Genomic DNA, 23,172 nt, shown 5'->3' with positions numbered 1-23,172 from the left:
TCAGCTAGGTTCATGGTAAGTGTTCAAAGTAAAGCTGTTACCGCCTTCATGTGGGCCCAGTAAGAAACCTGGCCTCCTCTCCATAGATCCTTGCAAGCCAGTGCTAGGTCCTGCTATTCAACCTAACATTTTCTTCCTTTAGGGGCTTTTTGAAACCACTGTGCAAAATATATATATATATATATTTTTTTTTTTTTAAGGCTGCTCTTCAAAACAAAAACAAAGTGAAAAGGACTTCTCAAAAGTTAATGTAAGCCAGATTTCCACGTTTTTGCTGAGACCAGACATTTCCTCAGAATTGAAGTCCTGCAATTTCCTCAAGCTTTGACCCTCCTTCCTCTGGGGCAACAGTTTCCCCTGTGGAAAAACTGGTTATTTGGCGGAATTTCACCATCAGAGGAAATTTGATCAAATTTGATTCTCCAGATCCAGGCCATAAGGAAATTATTTACTAGTGAGTGAAAAAGCACAGATAAAAATGAGCCCAAATTGCTAAAAAGTCATTTCGTTCCATGTATGCAATCCTCTTTTCTTTGTATCTCAGTTTGTATGGATTGATATTCTCATTCCATTGCAGAGTCCAATTCTTGTTGCCAATGCAACTCATTAGCACTCCTGCAAGGGTCACCCCTAACATAACCGTTCCCAGGAAAGTGGTAAGACGAATGTCTGGAAGAGGATAGTCTTAGTCCGCTCTCCATGATGAGCTATGGTTGATCGTTCCCTGTTCTCCACTTCCATTTCTTTCTCTTGGCTGCCAAGGTGATGATTCCTGCATACTAGCTCCAAAACTAAATTTTCAGTGTAGTTGGAGGGGAAAAGAATGAGTTTGTCCATATTAGAGAGAAAGAAAGAATATAAATTGAGTCCTATCAATCAGCCATGCATTACAAAAAAAACCCAAACCTGAAAAAAGTACCCCACACAAAACAGAAATTACCAACAGACACCCGCAAACTGACAGCTGAGTGGGCTTCAAGCTGACCCAATCAGACTCCTAATTTGATCAATAAATTTCATTATCTCTGCCTTGATTATTTCCACTACAAAGGGTATCTGCAAGGTTATCAAGATCCAAGTGTCTTAATAAGATCACAAAGAGATACAGGTGATATTTGTTTTCTGACAGGTTTATGTCCGCAACTGATGCGTCTTTTAAAGGTTTGATATTTTTGCAGACAAATCTAGGAAGAAATATATGCTGTGCTTTATCACATGTGGAGTTGAGGATGGTGTGGGGGAGAGGCAGAGCGGTAAGTGGCAATGATTTGAAGCAAGGAAGCCCCTTGTTGTCACTCAGCCTTGAGATCTTCTTCGTGCCTTGTTAAAAACACTGATAAATGCATATCTCGGTGAAGCTCCAGGAGCACTACTTCGTGTTAGGAGATTTTATTTTACAGATTGCCCTCTAGACAAGGGAAATCTGATTTCCAAACCTACACAAAAGGCTTGCTGTGCTTTGTGAGTATATTGATGTGGCAGCACCACAGCAGCTGTGAGCGCAAATGGCTGTGCTGCCGGCATAATCAGAAACATGCTACATGCCGGATGCAGCAAGCTTCCAGAGCTTAACAAGCCAGATAGGGGGCCTATCAATTCCTTTCAGGGTTAGCAGCAGGATGAAGAAGCAATATATATAGGAAACTATCACAGCTATTGCAACAAAAAAAAAAATTTAAAAAAATTAAAAACCACAAGAAAATCACTGGAAGATACAAAGTACCAGATTAATCACCTATCACACAGATATGTTAGCTTTACAGTACTCACACAAATCCAGTATGCAGCCCAATTACAGTATGAAAACCAAAAATCTCATTTCAAAATGCCTGGGTGACATGATTGTATCATGTTTACCTTTCTCATATTTTCCAGCAGTCATGAAGGCCTCCCGTGTTGAGCAAAGCTTTTTATAGTAAGAAAGAATCTGCTTTGTTATTCTTCATGTTTTTCAAGCGTCTTTTATTGTAATAGAACTTCATACTTTCGGCTTGTGGATACATTTATATATTATTTTTATCTTGATTTCAGTACATATAGGCATATAGGTTTTCTCCTAATGGCTTTCTGGTAAATGTGTGAGCTGACTTTCTACAGTTTGCATCTTAATGCAATACTTGTACCTGTCATTTTCCGAAATTATGGGTTTTCTTCAGGCAGTAACACAATGCACAAGAGAAAAGTAATACTGATGGTTTATAGTGTGTGGATTTGGCTTTGAGGTTAGTGAGTCATTAACATATGGTCTATTCTTGCAAATGCTCACACACAGAGTGCCATCAGGCATGCAAGGAAGCACAATGAACTGGCAGCACTTCCTCTGCATGACTTTGCAGAATGCCCCTCAGTTTTCTTTTTCCAGAGACATACCATGGAGATAGAGGCTGAAAACCTGTCTGTTCTGGACAGAGTTAACTCTGCTGGAATGGTGAAGCGTGCTTTTGTTTGCTCCCTATTCTTTTTAAGTGTCAATCATGTAAAAAGTAGACTACTCTCAGTTCTGCTTTCTCTTCTAGTACGTGAGTTTTCTAAGTGTTCATTAAGCATGCTTTGTTAGGTAGTTACCCTCACTACACTTTCATAATACTAAGAATCAGTCACACTTTTAAAACAGCTGTTTTTTTGGTCTTTCTTTCGTGAAGTTAAATGTAGAAACTACTTTCATAATATTTTGTTAATGAAAAGGAAGGTTCAGAGGAGAATTTGAACAGAGAATGGGAGCAAGTGTCCCTGACCACAGTGGTAGCATCTGAAAGACAGCAATTATCTCTATTGGTAACTGTGCAATTACTACAGAAAGTATCAACCAGTGAAAATCCTCAGAAATGTACCACTCTTCTCTGATGGCTGGAAAACATCCATTAATGGGAACACTGGATCTTATTCATACAGGAGCACTAAGATGAATCAGACCTAAGTGTGTACTAGGAATACATCACTCCACTGTCTTTGGTAATTAAGAATTTAGAAATGTAGGTGTATTAGAAAGCCATGTTCACCACACAGCTAAATAAACCATTCACATATTCATGGAATAGCCTACCTTCACTCTGAAAGATAGATATGAGTAATTTTAAAATGTATTTTCAAGCCTTAGTATCAAAATTGTAGCTGTTGACCACAGAGCTTTTTTGAGCTAATAGAGCCTTGTCCAGTAAGCTGCAGAGCTCATGAAGCCAAGTCACCACATCTTTCTTTTCTCTAGTTATTCAGATAGAAAATATGCCTACTATTAAAGACTCATTCTTTAATGGTTAAGGCATGGGTAAGGAAGAGGGCTCCAGAGCTCCAGGAGTCCTTTCTCAGGAACCACCATATTTAGAACTAATCCGGATAGCCCTGAACATATCAAGTGTGCCTTCGTTTTGCTCCACTTTCACCTCAGAAGTTTGATACAAAAATATCACTTCTTCCAACCGAAACTAGAGAAGGGTGGCAAAGCCATGGGGTTTCTTTATACCTTTGGTATCAAAGAACTCACAACCTACCTCAAGTAGGGTCTTCCTCCATAGAAGAACCTCTATGCCTTCATCAACCAACATGGAAGTTGGACACTTGCTTCAGGAGGACTGCTTCAGGAGACATCAAAAACGAAGGTGGACTTAATCTCATTCCAAGTTCTACTTTACTTCTGCTAATGGAAAAGTAGCATTAGCTACAGAACAGAACAGAACAAAACAAAACAAAACAGAACTTTCTTGTTTTACATGGTCTCACTCGTGCCCATACTACATCTAGATTTTGGTCACAGAGAATGGATACAACCTTTCTTATTGTTAAAGTATATGAAACACCAGTTCATCATCAAACACAGTTGGGCTGCTGATGGGCAGATAAACTATACAGCAGCCTTTCCTCTCTCATGAGACAGGACTACAAGTAACACTAGGCAGAGCTAATGAAGGATGGCTCCAGCCCTCTTGCTTCTTCCATTTCCCTGGTAAGCCTGAACCAACGCAATTGTAATAGCCACCTATTTACTTAGCACACTGTTTCATCTGTCTCTTCTATTCCTCTCACTGCTTTTCATCTCTCACTACATGTTAAAATCACTAGGTCACTGAGAGAAGGGCTGGTACTTATTTTCTGTTTATAACAGCTAGTATTGAGGTGTTAAAGGGCATCTGTAGACATTTTCAAAAACCAAGCAAAAAATATAATGCCTTTTGAGCAACTGCTGTGGCAGTGTTAATATGTATTCGCCCCATTGAACAAAATAATGTTTTCCGTGCAAATGTAATTTGCCTGTAATGTGAATAGTGGTAAATTAAAGTATGAGGAGATGAATATTTCAACTTACCTAGTCTTAGTGACTTGAAAAAAGTTAAGTCTGCTCAGCTTTCTGTACAGTTAGCTGGAAGTTATTCATGTTGCTTTCCACCTCTTCTGCAGGTTTCTTTTCCTCCTGAAATGGACTGTAAGCAGCCCTGGGGAGAAGGACATGGGAGTGTTGGCTGACGAGAAGCTCAACATAAGACAACAAGGTGCACTTGCAGTCCAGAAAGCCAGCCATATCCTGGGCTGCACCAAAAGGAGTGTCGCCAGCAGGTTGAGGGAGGTGATCCTGCACCTCTACTCTGCTCTCATGAGACCCCACCTGCAGTCCTGCATCCAGCTCTGAAGTCACCAATATAAGAAGGGCATGGACCTGTTGAAGCAAGTCCAGAGGAGGCCAGCAAGATGATCAGAGGGCTGGACCACCTCTCCCGTGGGGACGGGCTGAGAGAGTTGGGCTTGTTCAGAATGGAGAAGAAAAGGCTCCGGGGAGACCTTGTAGCAGCCTTCCAGTAACTAAAGGAGTCTACAAGAAATCTGGAGAAGGGCTTTTTACAAGGACTCATAGTGACAGGACAAGGGGGAATGGCTTTAAACTGAAAGAGGGGAGATTAGATTAGACACAAAGGGCTCTTCCCTGTGAGGGTGGTGAGGCACTGGCACAGGTTGCCCGGAGAAGCTGTGCTGCCCCACCCCTGGAATTGTTCAAGGCCGGGCCGGATGGGGCTTTGAGCAACCTGGTCTAGTGGAAGGTGTTCCTGCCTGTGGCCGAGGGGTTGGAACTAGATGATATTTAAGTTACCTTTCAACCTAAACCGTTCTACGATTCAGTGTTTCTGTGATTCTATGAAATACCATTGATCCCAGTACAGCCTGTAAGAATGAAAGCTCGGTCACACTGTACTGACACATAGACTTCTTGCTCTGTTTGGGAATTTAAACATAGAGCAACCTGATTAATCTTAGCAACAGCATATCTTTTTGTGTAAGAGATGCTTTAAAGATCTAACCTAGATCTACAGAAGCAGTGGGTACGCCATTCTAAATCTACAAGTCACAGGGATCTTTCAAATCACTGACAAATGCAATGCCTTTGTCTTAGTAATTTAATAAAATATTTTCCTCCCCCCCTAGTTTAATACTATCAGGAAAAGGTTCCATTTGGGGCAATGTAAACTGGGAAAATTCATAGGCTGATCCAGTTTGTGTGGCCTAATTTTACATCTGTGAAGACAGCTGTAGCAAGTGACCATCTTAAAATTCAAGCACAGACTTGGCACCCATACTGCCTCATACTTCAAGCAACTAGATCTAAAACATCGCACAAGAGAACACCGCATCTGGATTCATTCATGACAATGGTTACAAATACCTAAAGAGATTGAAAAAGATTGATGGACAAACTTCTCTATTTTGATATGACTATTCCAAAATACGCAAATGTGGAAAAAATGAAAAGAATTTAACCAATAATATTTTCTTTAGGTGATATCGTTAGCACATATGTTCAATAGAATAAGACGACTGTCCACTAAACCTGCTCTAAATCTTGCTCTGCAACAATCTGTACAAACCTATCCTAAAAGCACGGTCTGTAGTTACCACCTCTTTAAATGACAGACATTCACAGAGACAGGGCAAATGCAGAATATTGCTTTATTTCTTCTTTATTCCTTCCCTAGACTAGGAATAGCACTTCTAAAAGGAAAAAGTAAAAATATTTATTTGATCCATTGGGAATTAAATGGTTTTCCAGAGGAATAGTTTCCAATTGCTACTGTTTATTTTCAGAAATGGGACTGTCATTCAGTGGTTCCCCATGATTTCAATTGAAACTCCAACAGTGACTTGGAAATAAATGACTTCTAGGGAAAATACCGATAGCCCAATCTAGCCAGTTGCACTGCAGATAGTGTGTTAGTTTTATAGCTGGTTGTTGTTATCTAGGCTTTTTTTGGTCAGATCTCAGCATCTGTTATGTCCCCACACAAGCACACAGTAACTCTTCCTCCTACAATATTTAAGTAAAGAATGTTGCCTTCGAGACCTTTCTCAGCGTTGCAGCTCAGATATGTACAAAATATCAGACCAAGCTGAGGATTGTGCTCCTAAGTCTGACAGATTTTATCAAGGCCTTCCAGGTCAGCAGAATTTAGAGTTTATTTCTTTGCTGAATTTAGGACTTGGTCACAGTGGCTTATAACCTATTGCAACTCATCAGTTAAGTGATACCTTTCAGGTAGTGGCAGTTGATATGAATGGAATTAATCTAAGTTCTGCCCCTTGCGCATTATCCCTGAAGACCTCAGTAAGAACTTGACAGATGCATTAGTTAACAGTGCACTCATGGCTTCTTAATATCGTTTTGGCTTATTAATTAATGAACCATGTAAATCATGTTCAATATAGTAATGAGGCAGCCTCAAATCAAATTAGTATGGAGGTCAGGGAAGGAAGGTGAATAAGCTCCAGGGTTTTGTAGCCTTTGACTGTATTTGATTTCTCCATTGACATACCTGACTAGTTCACACAGCCATTACTGACAGGGCCAACTCTGTCAGCATAGAAATAGCATGACTCTCTCATCACCTCAGAGAACAGTGAAGAATGGCCCCTGGAACAACCTGAAGAAGGAGTGTTATCAGAAACCAGCTTTTTCATCTTTTCAGGTAGTAAAGGATTCGTTGTGTGTCTGACCATTTGGGCTTGGAGGGGATCCATTGAGAAGAAAGATTTCTCCTTGTGCTATTTGTTCAGCCTAAAAAAAACCCATGGAGTTCGACACACTGTGCTCTTTTGTCATTAAAAAAAAGAAAGGCACATCCATCTCCAAGGGAATAACATCCTCATGTACTGCAGAGGACTCGAAGCTTGCAGATCTAGCAGGGCATGCCACTAGTGAGCTACAGGTTCCTGACCTCAGACTAAAAGACAGAAACTAAAAAATAAAGTGATAGGAGAAAAAAAATTAAGAAGTACAGATTGTGAATTATCAGACAAATTACAACAAAGGCTGCTATGATTATCACAGCAGAAGAAACCATGCACAGCTCTGGGGGGGTGACCTGGTGAAGGGGAACTCTGAGAAGGGTCTGTTGTCCATCCCACTGCCATAGGTGGAGGGGCACAAGGGAAAGGCAACATCACTGCAAGGGAAGCTGCCAGTTCCCAAAAAGTTTACTCACCAAGAGGCAGCCTGCACCCTGGCACTTCTTTACACTGCGGAATTTCTCCGGTGAGTGCAGACTGTGAAGCCAAAAAGGGGACATTACAGGAGTATGCAAAGTGGAGGCACCTCTACCAGTCCCAGGCAAAGATAAGCCATAGTGGGTAGAAGTGGCATGCAGGCTGTTGTTGTATCAGTATTTGTTTTCCCTGAATGCATCATCTAACAAATATTTTCCTGGAGTCTGTCTGTTACTGAGTTCTGTCTGGACATCTTCAGGAAACACAAGTGCAGATACTGAGTATGACTCATGGCTGCCAACGTGATCCCCATCCAAGAAACAAGGCCTTGAACAACCTGGTCTAGTGGGAGGTATCCCTGCCCATGGCAGGGGGTTGGAACTAGATGAGCTTTAAGGTTTTTTCCAACCCAAATCATTCTATGATTCTATCATCACATCGCTGCATCCCATGTGAGCAATATCATCAGCAAGGCCATAAACCCCAGGTAGCTCAGGGCATACCTGAGGTGTCATTAGCTAGAACAGCCTGTACATAATGAAAGATTGACTCTTTAGTTTTAAGCCATTCACAGGGCTATTTCACCAGCATAAAAAAATTTCCACTTTCTTCTTTTTTTTTTTTGGTGAGCAGAGGTGGTTGAATAACTAGACTGGTAGCAAAACCACTGAGTTCTTGTACTGCCTTTGCCAACTTGTGTGACTGAGAGCATGTAATTTCACTTTTTTGTCTCAGTTCTCTGCTAGTATATGAGGATAACAGAAGTCCAAGTGGTTTTGAGAGACCAAATTCACTAATATCCTAACCCAAAGCTCATTGAAATCAATGGAAAAGCTCTCAATTACCTTGAAGGGCTTCAGGCAAGACCTTGCTTATTCAGCATCATAAGAAGCATTTGAAAACCCTTTAAACAGTGCCACATGTGTGCAAAGGTATTGGTTATTAAAGGACTGAGGAACAAACTTTTCCACTGATATAAGTACACAGGCATAATACTTTTTCACAGCCTTATTTTTAGCAACCTTTCTCCTTCTGAAAAAAACCCCATCATATAACACAAATAATGTCAATGCTCACCATTGTCTTCAACACTCTATCAGACAAAGCATTTATTCTTAACACATTCTTAACCACAGACTCCTTTTAATTTGCAAAAAATGCAGATTTAGACAGATATAAAGGCAATGCAGTCATATAGAATAGCTGTCATTCTTTAGCAATTTATGGTCAGTCTTTGTAAACCCTTGTGACAGGTTTCAGTTGATTGACAGCTTGTGGGCCAGAGCCCTACAAAGAGGTTTTAAAGCTCCAAGACAGACCTAATTTTCTCTAATAAGATTAGATGCTGCAGTTCAAGACTGCCCTATGAATAAAAAGCCACCATTTATAATGTTCTATCTACCGTTGTGCTCTGCAGGGACTAACAAACTTTACTGAGGCTCTAGACTGAGCTCAGTAATCTCTTAGATCTGTTGCGAGCCTTTATGGTCACAACGATCTATCTGGTGTCAAGGTCAAGGTCTTTACCATATCTGGGTAATTTGGTAAGAAGCTCAGCAATACAGCGATGTGCAACAGACAGCAGTTTAACCTTACTCTTTTCAGGCAAGAGCACAAAACCCTCACAGGGTAGGTAGTTCACATTAAATAAAACAAAGAAGAGAAGGGAGAAAGGTGCCATTTTGAAAGCAGTTGGAAATTACTAGTGTTGAAATCCTGGGCGATGTGATATTTATTGAACAAAATCATCTCTTGAGATGAGAAATGGAACATTCAGTGACACTAAGCTCATTTAGATATAATCAAATTATTCACTGAAGTTACAGACCACAATGAAAAAATTAAGTCAAAAGTTTCCATGTTTTCTACAAAAAGGTGTCCTGTTTCTTCAGTATGTAATGTCTTTGTGGAAAACTTTACCTCATAGCTATTAGAAATCTTCAAACTCTGCTTGAAAATATTTTAAAACATCAAAGTGTCTTCTGTTGAAATTATATGTATTATTCAGAACAGCTTGCTTGTCCCTCTGCATTTTCAAAAAGATCAACAAATTAGAAAACAAAAAACATCGTTCATCCAGTCCTAATAAAATAACTGTTTAAAACAGTTGTGCTCGAGGTTTCGGAGACCCCAGCAGTTGGAGTATAAAATGAAAGAAAGTGGGAAAGATAAGGTTGTAGGGGAACTCTAACCCAATAACCCAGACATTCTGCAGGCAGTAAATGCTGAAGTATTATCATAGTAATTGACATCACAAATGCTCCAAGCAAAATATATTGGTTGCCAAGGTCGGCATTTTAGGCAGCAACAGCAGGCATCCTCATCCATTAGCCCTGAAATACGGATTTCAGTCAGGAAAATAGAAGCCAGAAAAGGAAAATACTCGAGCAATAAAATGATCTTTCTTTATCTTTGTCTTCCTGACATGGGAACAGACATGCTGTTTAGAGTATGTCAGAACTTACAGGATTGCTAGACTCGCACGGATTTCCCATTCCTCAGGCTATTCATGCATTCGTATTCAAAATGGCTATAAAAAAGACCACTTCAAATGTAGAAAACAGAAAACAGGCAAAGGCATAGCTTTGGCTTTATCTTGCTTGATAGAGCAAAAGTGTATCTCAAACCTGTAAGTTTTCCTGTTAATACCGTTAGAGAAGTTACGAAGAAGGTGCTTTGTAAACAAAACCTGATGAGTGCCAAATGCTTAATTACATAGCAAACACCAACCAGTAAGAAAGTCTCCCAAGGCTAAAGACCTTCCTTAAAATTGCTTTCTCAGTGATTATTGTCTCAGCTTTTTAAGCTGTATTACTTAAAACTAAAACCAGTGGGATTAAACACAATGAACAAGATTTTATAAACCTGGACAGAAGTGGAAATTTTTCCCAAATCTTAAACAATTCACAGCATGTATTTTTATAAGACAGAAATAATTGTCCATGCCTTCTTTGTCATCCTTCACTGTATGAAACCATGTTGTAAAAAGGTGCTTTATTATGGTGACTATAATTATTTTCTAAATCCGTATCTAGAAGGCAAAGTTAAACATCATTCTCAGAATAGCTAACTCACCAGTGGTATTATTTTATTTTTTTTTTAATAATACTCCTGGTTCCCTGCTAGAAATATTTAGCTTTGTGCTTTTTTTTTCTGTCACACAGCAAATTTTCAGGAGGAATAGAACAAGGCCAGAACGGAGCCCCAGCAAACCAACTGCTATATGCGTGTGGGTACAGTGGCCAAAGGCAGGTGGACATAGTACGCTGTGTGCATTTGAACAAATAGCTGGCACCTGCAAGAATAAAGCCATGCAGCAGGAGCTGCAGCAGTCATAACTACAACAAGCAGCACACAACTGAATAGTGGTGGTTACACCCCAGGGAACTTGAAACACATAACAAAATACAACATGGCTGGAAGTGAAATTGCTGCCTTTCAATTTGAGGGTATGGTAAGAAAAGGTAGCACGTTAAGTGGCTATACAAAGTAACACTGGGCTTGACTTGACTATTTTTGATCCCAGCATTCTCTAGGACAGGCTTTTCCATAGAAAAGATGTTTTTATCTGGTCCTTAGTATTGACAGTCTATCCACTGGATCACAGAAGCGAGAAAACTACCAACTGCTCTGGCTAAAAACCAGGCTCACCCATGGAATAGTAGTGACTTTTCAAAACTGATTTTTAAGAAGGAATTTGAAAATAGTGACAGATCAATAATTTAAGCAGGACAGAGACCTTATAACACTCATCCTTAACATAAGCAAACAAAAAGGTGTAAAGGAAAACTGGCCAACTGCTATATCTGGCCTACATGTTAAATCCAAAAAAGAAGCCCTCAATACATAATGCTACAGTGATTTGTATTATTATGTAATCTCTATTATGCATTGATCTCCTATGCAACTGCCAGGACTCTGTTCAAAGGAGTCAGGACTGCTGCTGGTACATGGGGTCATCAGTTCCTGTCTTCTCTTTACAATGCTCTTAGATGAGATAAAGCTATTTAAAGTTATTGTTCTTTCCACTTCTATACTGTCTGCTATGGGACAAGTAATCTTGTGAAAATCATCCAATCTGCTCTCCTACCAGTTTTACAGCAGGCAACCAGACAACTTTGTTTATATTTTCCAAATGTATGTCTTCATAAAGGAGAGCAAAATTTCATCCTCTCTACAGAAATCCAAATTACCAACAGACAGAAACCAGCTGTCTTTTTTTTACAGGTTTAGCAGTTCAGCTCAGGTGGAAAAAAATCTTACAATACAATTAATGAGTTCTTCTTTGCCTTCAGAAAAACTTTAAGAGAATTTTTAGCCACTTCCCATTTCTCAGAAAGACAGTCTAGACAAACAACATAACCATCAGCAGTATTTGCAAGTGAGACTAATAACAAATGGTTAAACATTTAGTGCCTTTAAATTTGAGTAATTTCCTTCAAGACAAGAGAACATTCAATTCCCTGGAGCAATTGGCTTAAACAGAAATCTCAACTTTTTATCAATATTATAAATTTTTCTACTTCTAACTGACTGCAAGGTAACTAGAATTAGCAGAGCCCATAGCCTAATTTCATTAGGTACATATAAAACCTTTCAAGGACAGAAATATAAAAATTGATTAATTTTGTGTAAATCACAGCAGGCTGAAAAATCCCAGAAATCTCATCTCTACTATCCACCAAAGTCCTGGCTAGCTGAACTCTCACAGAGGCTTATGGATGTTTTGTCCTCTTACTCTCACATCCTGCTCTAAACCAAATGTTATCAAACAATGTAAAACTCTTTTGTACATAATAGGAAAAAAATTACTTGAAGCAGATTACAAAAAATATTGGAACTGAATGAAATTAAAATCTAACACTCAGACTATGTAGCTGCAGGTTGGTCTGCTCCTGGGATTGACTGGGAAGAACAAACATCCTTTGAGAAAGATTCCTGTGGAGATTCAAAAATTTTTCAGGAATACAGAAGTACTGAAGGAAGGAGCTATCCAGAAAACACTGCTAGTAACCACAGATTTAGCTCTTTAGAGATATAAACAAAATAACAAAATATTCTAGAATGGCTCCTGCCTGCTAAAAGAGGCACATTTTTCATCAGTTCTTACATAGAGCTAGAATTTTATGTTAGCATTGGCGTATAACACACATCCTCTACAAATATTAAGAAATGCCTGAGTCTTTTTGACAGTTGGTATGGACACTGACCTCTCATTTCTTGTTTAGAAAAATGCTAAGCATATATTGAAAAAATAACTCATATAACTCTTGAAAGAAAACATTTTTTCAGACATACGACTGCAAATGACCACAAACATACAATGACTGCAAATCTACATGTTTACACCAGTTACTATATAGATATTGATATTGATTCCTAAACTCTCATTCACATAAGAGACTCTGAGGCTAAAGAGACTACATTAGTATATGCAGAAAGTTTAACTCAAATATTTTAAAGGACCAGCTTACTCTGTGACAGCACTTAAAGAAGAATCCATGCTGTAACCGTATTGTTATTCATGGAAAACAGGCAGCCCTTTCTTGCCATCAAACGTGAAAAACCACTGTAGTTGCAGCATGAGTAGTTCTCTCCACTTATACAAAAGTGTCATCTGTCAGCCAGATCTAGGAGCAACTGAGCACTGGGTGCCCTGGTCTAGTACCACTTTCACAGATAGAACAGGAATTAGAAAAAAAAAATTTAAAAAAAAATGACCAAACAGGAAAGGTGCTTCAGGTGTCAGAAGACAATTCTGGTCTGGCCACAGGAATTTCTCAGCTGACGCCCTCAGACTGACCTAAGTAATTTACTTCCGCAAGTTTAATGTCACTGGACATCAAACACATCCTACAGTTGCAGGAACTAAGCCGATTCTTTCCACATTACCCTTTTGCGTCAATCCCATTAGCTTTCCAACACATCAGGTCTCTAGCTTAGGAGATGAGTATTTGTGCATTACAATGCGCATTTGTACACCCTCCCTAATAAAATAGGGTCTCACAGTCTCAGTGAGTATTTATGTTTGCTAATCCACTCCGGATTATCTTTCTTTTGTTTTATACTTAAATATAATACTCCCTTGGAAACTGGATTAGTAGGAAAAAGACTTTTGTAAAGAAATTCAATAATTCCAATCTTTATTCCTTAGAAAATCAGAAAGCCACCAAAAGACGAGACAGATTATATTCTATTAGGGAGGTTATGGAACAATATACATCTACACATTCATGTTTCTTTGTGTCAAATTCATAAAAAATAGTAATATTTTGCTAGGTACTGCAATATAGATACTTGCACAGAAATAGGTGTGAAATTGTGATCTGTCCCCACATAAAATTGTAACAGCTTGTACGACACACTAGACACTTCATCATTGAAACAGGGGTCTGGCCTCAACTCAACATCAAGCCTTAGGAAGAACACTTAGGGAAGGCAGTCTTGTGTCATCATAGCATGGTCAATAATCCATTCATTTGTTTCACATAGTCATGGTGCTAGCAAGAGTCTCAATCACAGGTACTGAGGCTGGATGGCGCCTGCCCTGTTGCTGGAAGATGTTTTCTCTTGGCAGGTTCCGTCCATTCACAGAAACTGTAGCCTGGAGATGTGTTGCAACTTTTAATCCATTAAAAAGATGTTCATATTAGGGAATCTTTCATTTTGGCCATATACTGTTGTATGGACAGACTTGCAGTTTACAGTTGGCAAACAAGACTTGCCTACCTGATCCATGTTGAAATCGAGTGGATTTCATGAATGTGGATGAGGAGGGAGTTTGTTCCATTGAGCATATTGTGGCAGGTGTCTGCCACATTGTGAAGGAAACCTGTTTATAACCATTAGAATAGCGTTTGCCTCGGTCCCCCTGCCCCTGGTTTTCTTAAATCACTATTAGTAGGAGGTAGGCACCCAACATCCATTGTACTTACAGCCATGAGAGTTTGACCTCTAGGGCATTTTAAATTCCTGTTAGTAGAGAGCTGTTTTGAGGCAGTTACTTCTGTATTTCTTTCTCTTCAGAAACAGGCTCTTATATCGTTAATATGTGAGAGGAACAGAGATGAATATTCACACACACACAATTTAATTTGATGGAATCATAATTTGCCAAAGGAAGAATGGAAATGGACATAAACTTTGATTGCACTCTTAAGAAAAATGAAAGAAAATAAAAATTCAAAATGTGTGCCCAGTGGTGAACCACAGTTTCACACCTGCACCATCTCATGTATCTCTACGTACACATTTTTAACTATAAAGTGAATCTCACAGCTTGCATCTAAAACGTCATTTTGAATTTTAGGTTTCATTTACACAGGACTAAGCATAAAAATTACTCTCATCTCTCTCCCTCTGTGCACACACATCAATGATGAAATGGTTTGCAGAAATTTATGAGCAAAACTCTCATGAAAATTGGAATGTGTTATGCAATAAACTTTTAACTACAGAAATAGAAGTTTATTGGTGCTTCACTGCATCTTTCAACACAGAATTTGAGGTTAGGAAACATGAATTAGGATTGTAATTGTGAAGTTTCTAAACACAAGCAGTTTGAGGTTGAAATTGAGACTTGAGAAAATGGCTATTTGACTTTGTCAAGGAACTGAATGGGCTACTCAGAAAAATCTGATAGGATGTATGAATTTAGGAATCACAGGAACAAACGAATATATTCTCACATTCAAAGACAGATTGCTCAATTTAATCTGACCATACAAAACAAATGCAACTACTGTCAAAAAATGTGCTGATGGTGACTCCGTTTTCTGTCAGTTCCTACTCACTTCAAAGCCAGCAGAGTTTAGACACATGCAGCCTAAAGTTCATGGGTTTTCATGTATAAGATGACTGTGGCTCTAAAATGATGTACTACGTAAATTACAGACCATATATATGTAAATACTTGATTTATGCACATCTCTTGATGAGGTGAAAAGGGAAGAAGAATTGGCCTGTATTAAATTTGCTGTATGTGGAACAAAGTTTTAAGACACCAAATACACGGAACAAACAAGTGCGTGAGTACGTGTAAGTCCAGGAGATTTTTTTTTTTTAATTGTAAAAGTGTTTTCAGTGTGGGGTTCAGGGTTACGGTTCACAGAGCCACAAATCCTACAGGTCCAGGGATACTGGGAATGCAAAAGCCAAGCAAGGATGAATATGGCACTGTACCAACATTGATGCTCACACAACTTTCTCATCTGGAACACCCATGGCACTGGAGAACTGAGCCTCAATTCCAATGTGCACTTCACATTAGGGTTTGGGTTAGGATTCAGAGAACCACCAAGCCTTACAGGTGCAGGGACACAGCGGTTGCAAATGTTATGCCAAGGGCAGAATGAAGCTGCATCAACATTGTTCCTTGGACATATTTCTCATTGGCCACCTCTGGTGCTGGAGACCTCAGCCTCAGACGCTGGATGTCATTCAGGTAGGGTTAGGGTTAGGATTCAGAAAAACACAAAGGCTACAGGTTCACAAGCACTGGGGCTACAAAAAGCATGCCAAGATGAATACAGCACTGCACTAATAGCAGTTCTTATAAACATTTCTCATGTGGGACACCCAGGGTTCTGGAAATGTGAACCTCAGTTCCACGATGCCATTCAGGTTAGAGTTAGGGTTCAGGAAGCCACAAAGCCTACAGGTTCAGAGACATTGGGGCTGCAAAAGGCATGCCAAGAGGAGTGCGGCACTGCACGAACATTGCTCCTTGCACAACTTTCCAAAGTAAAACAATGACAACACTGGATACCACAGCCATAGTATTAAGGAGTCAGAATGCTTAGGGTTATGGTTAGGGTTAGCGTTCAGAGAGCCACAAAGCCTACGGGTTCAGAGATACTGTGAGTGCAAAAGGCATGCCAAAATGTGTGTGGTACTGCAGCTACAGTGAACCTTGCACAACTTTCACATCTAGAACACCAACTGCCCTGGAAACCACAGCCTCTGTATTAAGGCATCAGAAAGATTAGGGTTGTGTTTAGGGTTCAAAGATACACAAAGCCTAAAAGTTCAGAGACACTAGGTCTGCATAAGGCATTCCAAGAGGAGTGTGGCACTGCACCAACATTGGTCCTCCCACAGCATTCTCATCTGGAACATCGACTATGCTAGAGACCACAGCCATACTATTAAGGCATAAGAAAGATTAGGGTTATGGTGAAGGTTAGGGTTCAGACAGCCACAAAGCCTACAGGTTCAGAGACATTGGGGCTGCAAAAGGCGAACCAAGATGAGTGTGTCACTACACCAACATGAGTCCTTAAGCAACTTTCTCAGCTGGAACACCTTCTATGGTGGAGAGCACAGCCACAGTCTCATAGTGTCAGAATGATTAGGGGTATGGTGAGGGTTATGGTTCAGAGAGCCAAAAAGCATACAGCTTCAGAGGCATTGGGGCTGCAAAAGGCATGCCAAGAGGAGTGCGGCACTGCACCAACAGTGATCCTTGCTCAACTTTCTAAACTAGAAAAATGGCTAAGTTCGAGACCAGAGCCGCCATATCAAGGTGTCAGAATGCTTAGGGTTATGGTTAGGGTTATGATCCAGAGAGCCACAAAGCCTACAGGTTCAGAGATACTGGGGCTGCAAAAGGCATGCCAAGAGGATTGCAGCACTGCACTAACACTGTTACTTCCACAGCATTCTCATCTGGAACACCAAGTAAGCTGGAGACCACAGCCATAGTATTATGACGACAGAAAGAGTAGGATTATGGTTAGGGTTAGGTTTCAGAGCGCCACAAAGCCTACAGATTCAGAGACATTGGGGCTTCAGAAGGCAAGCCAAGATAAGTGTGGCACTACTCCAACTTTGGTTCGTAAGCAACTTTTTCATCTGGAACACAGACTTTCCTGGGGACCACAGCCACAATATTATGGCATTAGGATGATTAGGGTTAAGGTTAGGGGAAGGATTTAAAAAGCTACAAAGCCTACAGGTTCAGAGACATTGGGGCTGCAAAGGCATGCCACGAGTTGTGCGACAGTACAGCAACATTGGTCCTTTCACAACTTTCTCATCTAGAACACCGACTGCTCTGGAGACCACAGCAATAGTATTAAGGTGTCATAATGATTAGGGTTATGGTTGGGGTTAGTGTTCAGAGAGCCACAAAGCCTACAGGTTGAGAGACACTGGGGCTGCAAAAGTCATGCCAAGAGGAGCGCGTCCTTGCACCAGCGTTGGGCCTTGCACAACGTTCTCATCTGGAACACCGACTATGCTGGAGACGACAGCCTCTGGATTCTCGTGTCTGAAAGATTAGAGTTATGGTGAGGGTTCGGGTTCAGAGAGCCACACAGCCTACAGCTTCAGAGTCATTGTGGCTGCAAAAAGCATGCCAAATTGAGTGCGGCACTACACGAACATTGGTCCTTCTGCAACTTTCTGATGTGGAACACTGACTATGCTGCAGAGCACAGCCATAGAATTATGGCCTACGAATGATTATGGTTATGGTTAGGGTTATGATTCAGAGAGCCACAAAGCCTACAGGTTCAGAGACACTGGGGCTGCAAAAGGCATGCCAAGACGAGTGTGGAACTGAGCCAATATTAGTTCCTGCAAAACTTTCTCATGTGGAAAACCGAATATCCTGGAGACCACGGCCATATTAGTATCGCTTCAGAAGGATAAGGGTTAGGGTTATGGTTAGGCTCAAGGAGCCACAAAGCCTTCACTTTGAGAGACATCAGGGCTGCAAAAGGCATGCCAAGAGGAGTGGGGCACTGCTCTAACATGTGTCCTTAAGCAATTTCTCCTATGGAACACCGACTGCCCTCGAAAAAACAGGCTCTGTATTATCGTGTCGTAAAGATTAGGGTTATGGTTAGGGTTAGGGTTCAGAGAGCCACAAAGCCTACAGGTTCAGAGACATTGGGGCTGCAAAAGGCATGCCAAGATTAGAGCGGCACTGCACTAACGTGAGTCCTTCACCAACTTTATATTATGGAACAACGACTATGCTGGAGACCACAGCCTCTGGATTCTGGTGTTATAAAGATTAGGGTTATGGTTAGGATTCAGGTTCAGAGAGCCACAACGCCTACAGGTTCAGAGACATTGGGGCTGCAAAAGGCATGCCAAGAGGAGTGTGACTCTGCACCAACAGGGATCCTTTAACAACTTTCTCATCTTGATTAATGAGTGTCCTTGAAATCACAGGCTCTGTATCTTGAAGTCATAAAGATTAGGGTTTCGGTTAGGTTTAGGGTTCAGAGAGCCACAAAGCCTACAGGTTCAGAGACATTGGGGCTGCAAAAGGCATGCCAAGAGAGTGCGGCACTGCACCAACATTCATCCTTAAGAAACTTTCTTACATGGAACACCGACTATGCTGGAAACCACAGCCATAGTATTATGACGTCAAAATGATTAGGGTTTTGGTTAGGTTTAGGGTTCAGAGAGCCACATAGCTTAGAGTTTCAGTGACGCTGGGGCTGCAAAAGGCATGCCAAGAGGAGTGCGACAGTACAACAACATTGGTTCTTATAAACTTTCTTATCTGGAACACCGACTATGCTGGAGACCTCAGCCATAGTATTATGACATCAGACTGATTAGGGTTATGATTAGGGTTCGGGTTGAGAGAGCCACAAACTCTAGAGGTTCAGAGACATTGGGGCTGCAAAAGGCATGCCAAGAGGAGTGCGGCACTGCACCAACATTGCTCCTTGTATACCTCTCTCTTCTGGAACACTAACTGTACTGGAGACTGCAGCCACAAAATTAGAGCATCAGAATGGTTATGGTTATGGTTAGGGTTAGGGTTTAGAGAGCCACAAAGCCTACAGGTTCAGAGCCATTGGGGCTGCAAAAGGCATGCCAAGAGGAGTGTGACTCTGCACCAACAGTGATTCTTTAACAACTTTCTCATCTTGATAATGAGTGTCCTTGAAATCACAGGCTCTGTATTATGAAGTCATAAAGATTAGGGCTAGGGTTAGGGTTAGGGTTCAGAGAGCCACAAAGCCTACACGTTCAGAGACATTGGGGCTGCTGTCCTGGGTTCAGCTGTAGCAGTCATTTTTCTCTGTCTGAGTAGCTGGTGCAGTGCTGTGTTTTTTAACTTTCAGCCTGGGAACAATGCTGATAACACTGATGTTTTTAGTTGTTGCTAAGTAATGTTTATTCCAACCAAGGACTTTCTCAGTCTCATGCTTTGCCAGGGAGGAGGGGAAGCCGGGAGGAAGCAGAGACAGGACACCTGACCCAAACTAGCCAAAGGGGTATTCCATACCACAGCACGTCATGCCCAGTATATAAACCGGGGGGAGTTACCCGGAAGGCCAGATTACTGCTCGGGTCGGGCTGGGTATCGGTCGGCAGGTGGTGAGCAATTGTATCCTCTCCCCTTGTTATTTCACTAATCATTATTATAATTGGTGGTAGCAGTAGTGGTTTTGTATTATACCTTAGTTGCGGGACAGCTCTTCTCTCAACCCGTGGGAGTTACATTCTTCCTATTCTTCTCCCCATCCCTCCGGGAGCAGGGGGAGGAAGAAAGGTGGGGAGTGAGCGAGCGGCTGTGTGGTTCTGAGTTACCAGCTGGGCTCAAACCACGACAGTTCTTTTTGGCGCCCAACGTGGGGCACGAAGGGTTGAGATAACGACAGATCTGACCAGAGTGTGTCTAATCATATTTGTGATAAGCATTCATTGTTACTACTCGTCACAATGGTGATTATTCGGCATTCAGACTTGTTGCGCTTGATCTCAGAGTTTCAGCATGTTGTACCTTACTTACAGCCACTATTTGCTGTTTTAGTGTTTATCGGCTGGGTGGCCTGGGCTAAGATTCTTGTTTCACTGTACTTCATGGTAATGACTTGTAATACAATAGACTCATTGATCATGAAACTGGTCTGGTTTGTGCTTCCAGCGTGGCCATCACCTCTATACATTGGGAGGTATATAATGAAATATTTTAGCAATTGCATATCTTTTTTTTTCTCCTCGGGGGGTAAACTTCTGAAGGAAGCATTCTCTTTCACCCCCCTTTCCCCCACCAGCCTATTTGCAACAGCAGTTGAGAGTTCTGAAGGTTTTAGATGGCCTTTGAATACCCTTGAAACCTGCCTGCTGATTGTGCTGGGGATCAGCATGTTGGCAAACATATGGAGTGTGTTTTACCCACGGCCATCCCGTCGTAGGAACATCCTATTTCGTTTAATCTCGAAAGTTAAGCAGTATCGGGTTCGAATCTGGTCTAGGGTTAGACGATGATATAGGAGGACCACCAAGAGATTTTCCCTGAGGCTGGACAGTCATGAGTGGCAGGGTGTGTGGGATAGTATGGGCAAGTATCTAGGCCAGTGGGCCCCTCCAGTGCTTTGGAACTTCACCACTGAACAAGTGCAACATCCGGAAAAACTAGTAAAACACTTAAACGAGGTGTGCTGTCGTCCTGGTTCTACCAGAGAGGGACAAATCATGGCAACGTGCTGGGGCTTGGCCTATGCCTACAGAGCCCTGCTCAACATGATCCAGCACCTTCAAAGGGAAAAAAATGTCTCTGGATCTGATGGCAAAGCAACAGAAACGCAGGTATGCCAACTACAAGCACAGCAGCTACTCAAACCCTGACCACAACAGACAACACAGCTACTCCAAGTACAGCAGCCACACCAACCCCAGTGACAAGTACAGTAGCTACTCAAACCCTGACAGCAATAAACAATGCAGCTGTTGGTGTTATTCAACTCCCAAGCACAACAGCTGCACCAACCCCAGCAATAGACATTGCAACCACTCCAATCCTAGTGGCAGACACTGCAGCCACTCCAACCACAGTGACAAACACTGCAGCTAAACCAAATGGCCAGTTTGTGACAATGTCTGTTGCCCCTGTAAGCAAAAGGAAACGAGAGGCACAAAGAGCAACCCACGAAGCTAAGAAAGATGAAGACCCAATGCCATCACTACATGGAACAGCATCTGAACAAGAGTTACTACTATGTGGATCAGAGGAAGAGGAAGAAGAAGAACAGGTCACTTCTCGACCCCGGACCTCAACCGAACTGCGGAATATGCGAAAAGATTTCACCCGTCTTCCAGGGGAGCACATTGTCACCTGGTTGCTCCAATGCTGGGACAATGGGGCTGACAGTCACGAACTAGAAGGTAGGGAAGCCAAGCAGCTGAGATCACTTGCTAAGGAAGGAGGAATTGACAAAGCGATTGCAAGAGAGAAGCGAGCCCTCAGTCTTTGGAGGCGGCTCCTGGCAGCTGTGAAGGAAAGGTTTCCCTACAAAGATGATATTACGAGTCGCTCAGCCAACTGGACCACGATAGAGAAAGGCATCCAGTCCCTGAGGGAATCAGCCATTATAGAGATGATCTATCATAGGCCGGATGCCAGGAACACATCCGTAGATCCAGATGAAGTCGAATGTACACGACCCATGTGGCAGAAACTTACACGGAGTGCGCCATCATCATATGCCCACACATTGGCATCGATGACCTGGAATGACGGAATATCACCAACAGTGGATTGCCTGATTCGTCAACTCCGAGAGTTCGAAGACAATCTCACCCCTTCCATCATTTCAGCTGTGGAAAAACCGTCCTAGGAGTTCAAACAATTGAGAGACGATTTATCCGATCTATCCAGCTCCCCATGTGTACCAACCCATGTCTCAGCTATTAACAGAAGGCGCCCTACTGCTCGAGAAAGAAAATATAGGAGGTACACACCATGGGCCACCCTATGGTTTTACCTGCGGGATCACGGAGAAGACATGAGAAAGTGGGATGGAAAACCTACCTCAGTTCTGGAGCAACGGGTGCGTGAACTGAAGAGGAGAACAATGGTCAAGGATGATCCTCCCAGGAAAGCTGCTGCTTCAGTCTCTGGTGAGCAGTTTCCCAGATGGAGCGAAAGAGCTGATTTTACTCCAGCTCCTGTGATAAGGAATACTAATCCCTTTCTACAAGACGTAAGTGGAGAATTTTATGATCACTATTAGAGGGGCCCTGCCTCCAGCCAGGTGGAGGAGAGGGATAATCGGGTTTACTGGACTGTGTGGATCAGATGGCCTGGCACATCAGTCCCACAGAAGTATAAGGCTCTAGTAGATACCGGTGCACAGTGTACTCTGATGCCATCAAGGTATCAAGGGGTGAAACCCATTTATATTTCTGGAGTGATAGGAGGATCCCAAGTGTTAACTATGCTGGATGCTGAAATCAGCCTGACTGGGAGGAAGTGGCAAAAGCACCCCATTCTGACTGGTCCAGGGGCTCCATGCATCCTTGGCATAGACAATCTCAGGAGAGGGTACTTCAAAGACCCAAAAGGGTATAGATGGGCTTTTGGTATCACTGCCTTGGAGACAAAGGAAATTAAGCAGCTGTCCACCTTGCCCCGTCTCTCAGAGGATCCTTCTGTTGTGGGGTTGCTGAAGGTCGAAGAACAACAAGTGCCAATTGCGACCACAACAGTGCACCGGCGGCAATATCGCACCAACCTAGACTCTTTGATTCCCATCCATAAGCTGATCCGTAGACTGGAGAGCCAAGGAGTGATCAGCAGGACCCACTCACCCTTTAATAGCCCCATATGGCCAGTGCAAAAGTCTAATGGAGAGTGGAGATTAACAGTAGACTATCGTGGCTTGAACGAAGTCACACCACCATTGAGTGCTGCCGTACCGGACATGCTAGAACTTCAACATGAACTGGAGTCAAAGG

At 41.9% G+C, this 23,172-nt stretch overlaps 1 long non-coding RNA gene across 4 annotated transcripts in view; it reads right to left on the bottom strand.

Annotated features, from left to right (window-relative positions):
• Positions 1-23,172, bottom strand: part of LOC115604060 — a 200,625-nt gene that overhangs the window by 18,070 nt on the left and 159,383 nt on the right. For 3 of the 4 annotated variants that reach the window (XR_003990113.1, XR_003990114.1, XR_003990116.1), the window contains exons 3-4: positions 4,301-4,427; positions 3,489-3,631 (exon numbers count right to left, since the gene is read on the bottom strand). This is a non-coding gene — a long non-coding RNA (uncharacterized LOC115604060). Of the gene's footprint in view, positions 1-3,488; positions 3,635-4,300; positions 4,428-23,172 lie in introns of all 4 variants that reach the window. The other variant, XR_003990115.1, reaches the window with a different exon arrangement.

The sequence above is a fragment of the Strigops habroptila genome, chromosome 2 (genome assembly GCF_004027225.2).
Source record: "Strigops habroptila isolate Jane chromosome 2, bStrHab1.2.pri, whole genome shotgun sequence".
NCBI lineage: Eukaryota > Metazoa > Chordata > Aves > Psittaciformes > Psittacidae > Strigops > Strigops habroptila.
The sequence above is the reverse complement of the archived record's forward strand: the minus strand, read 5'-3'. Positions and strand labels throughout refer to the sequence as shown.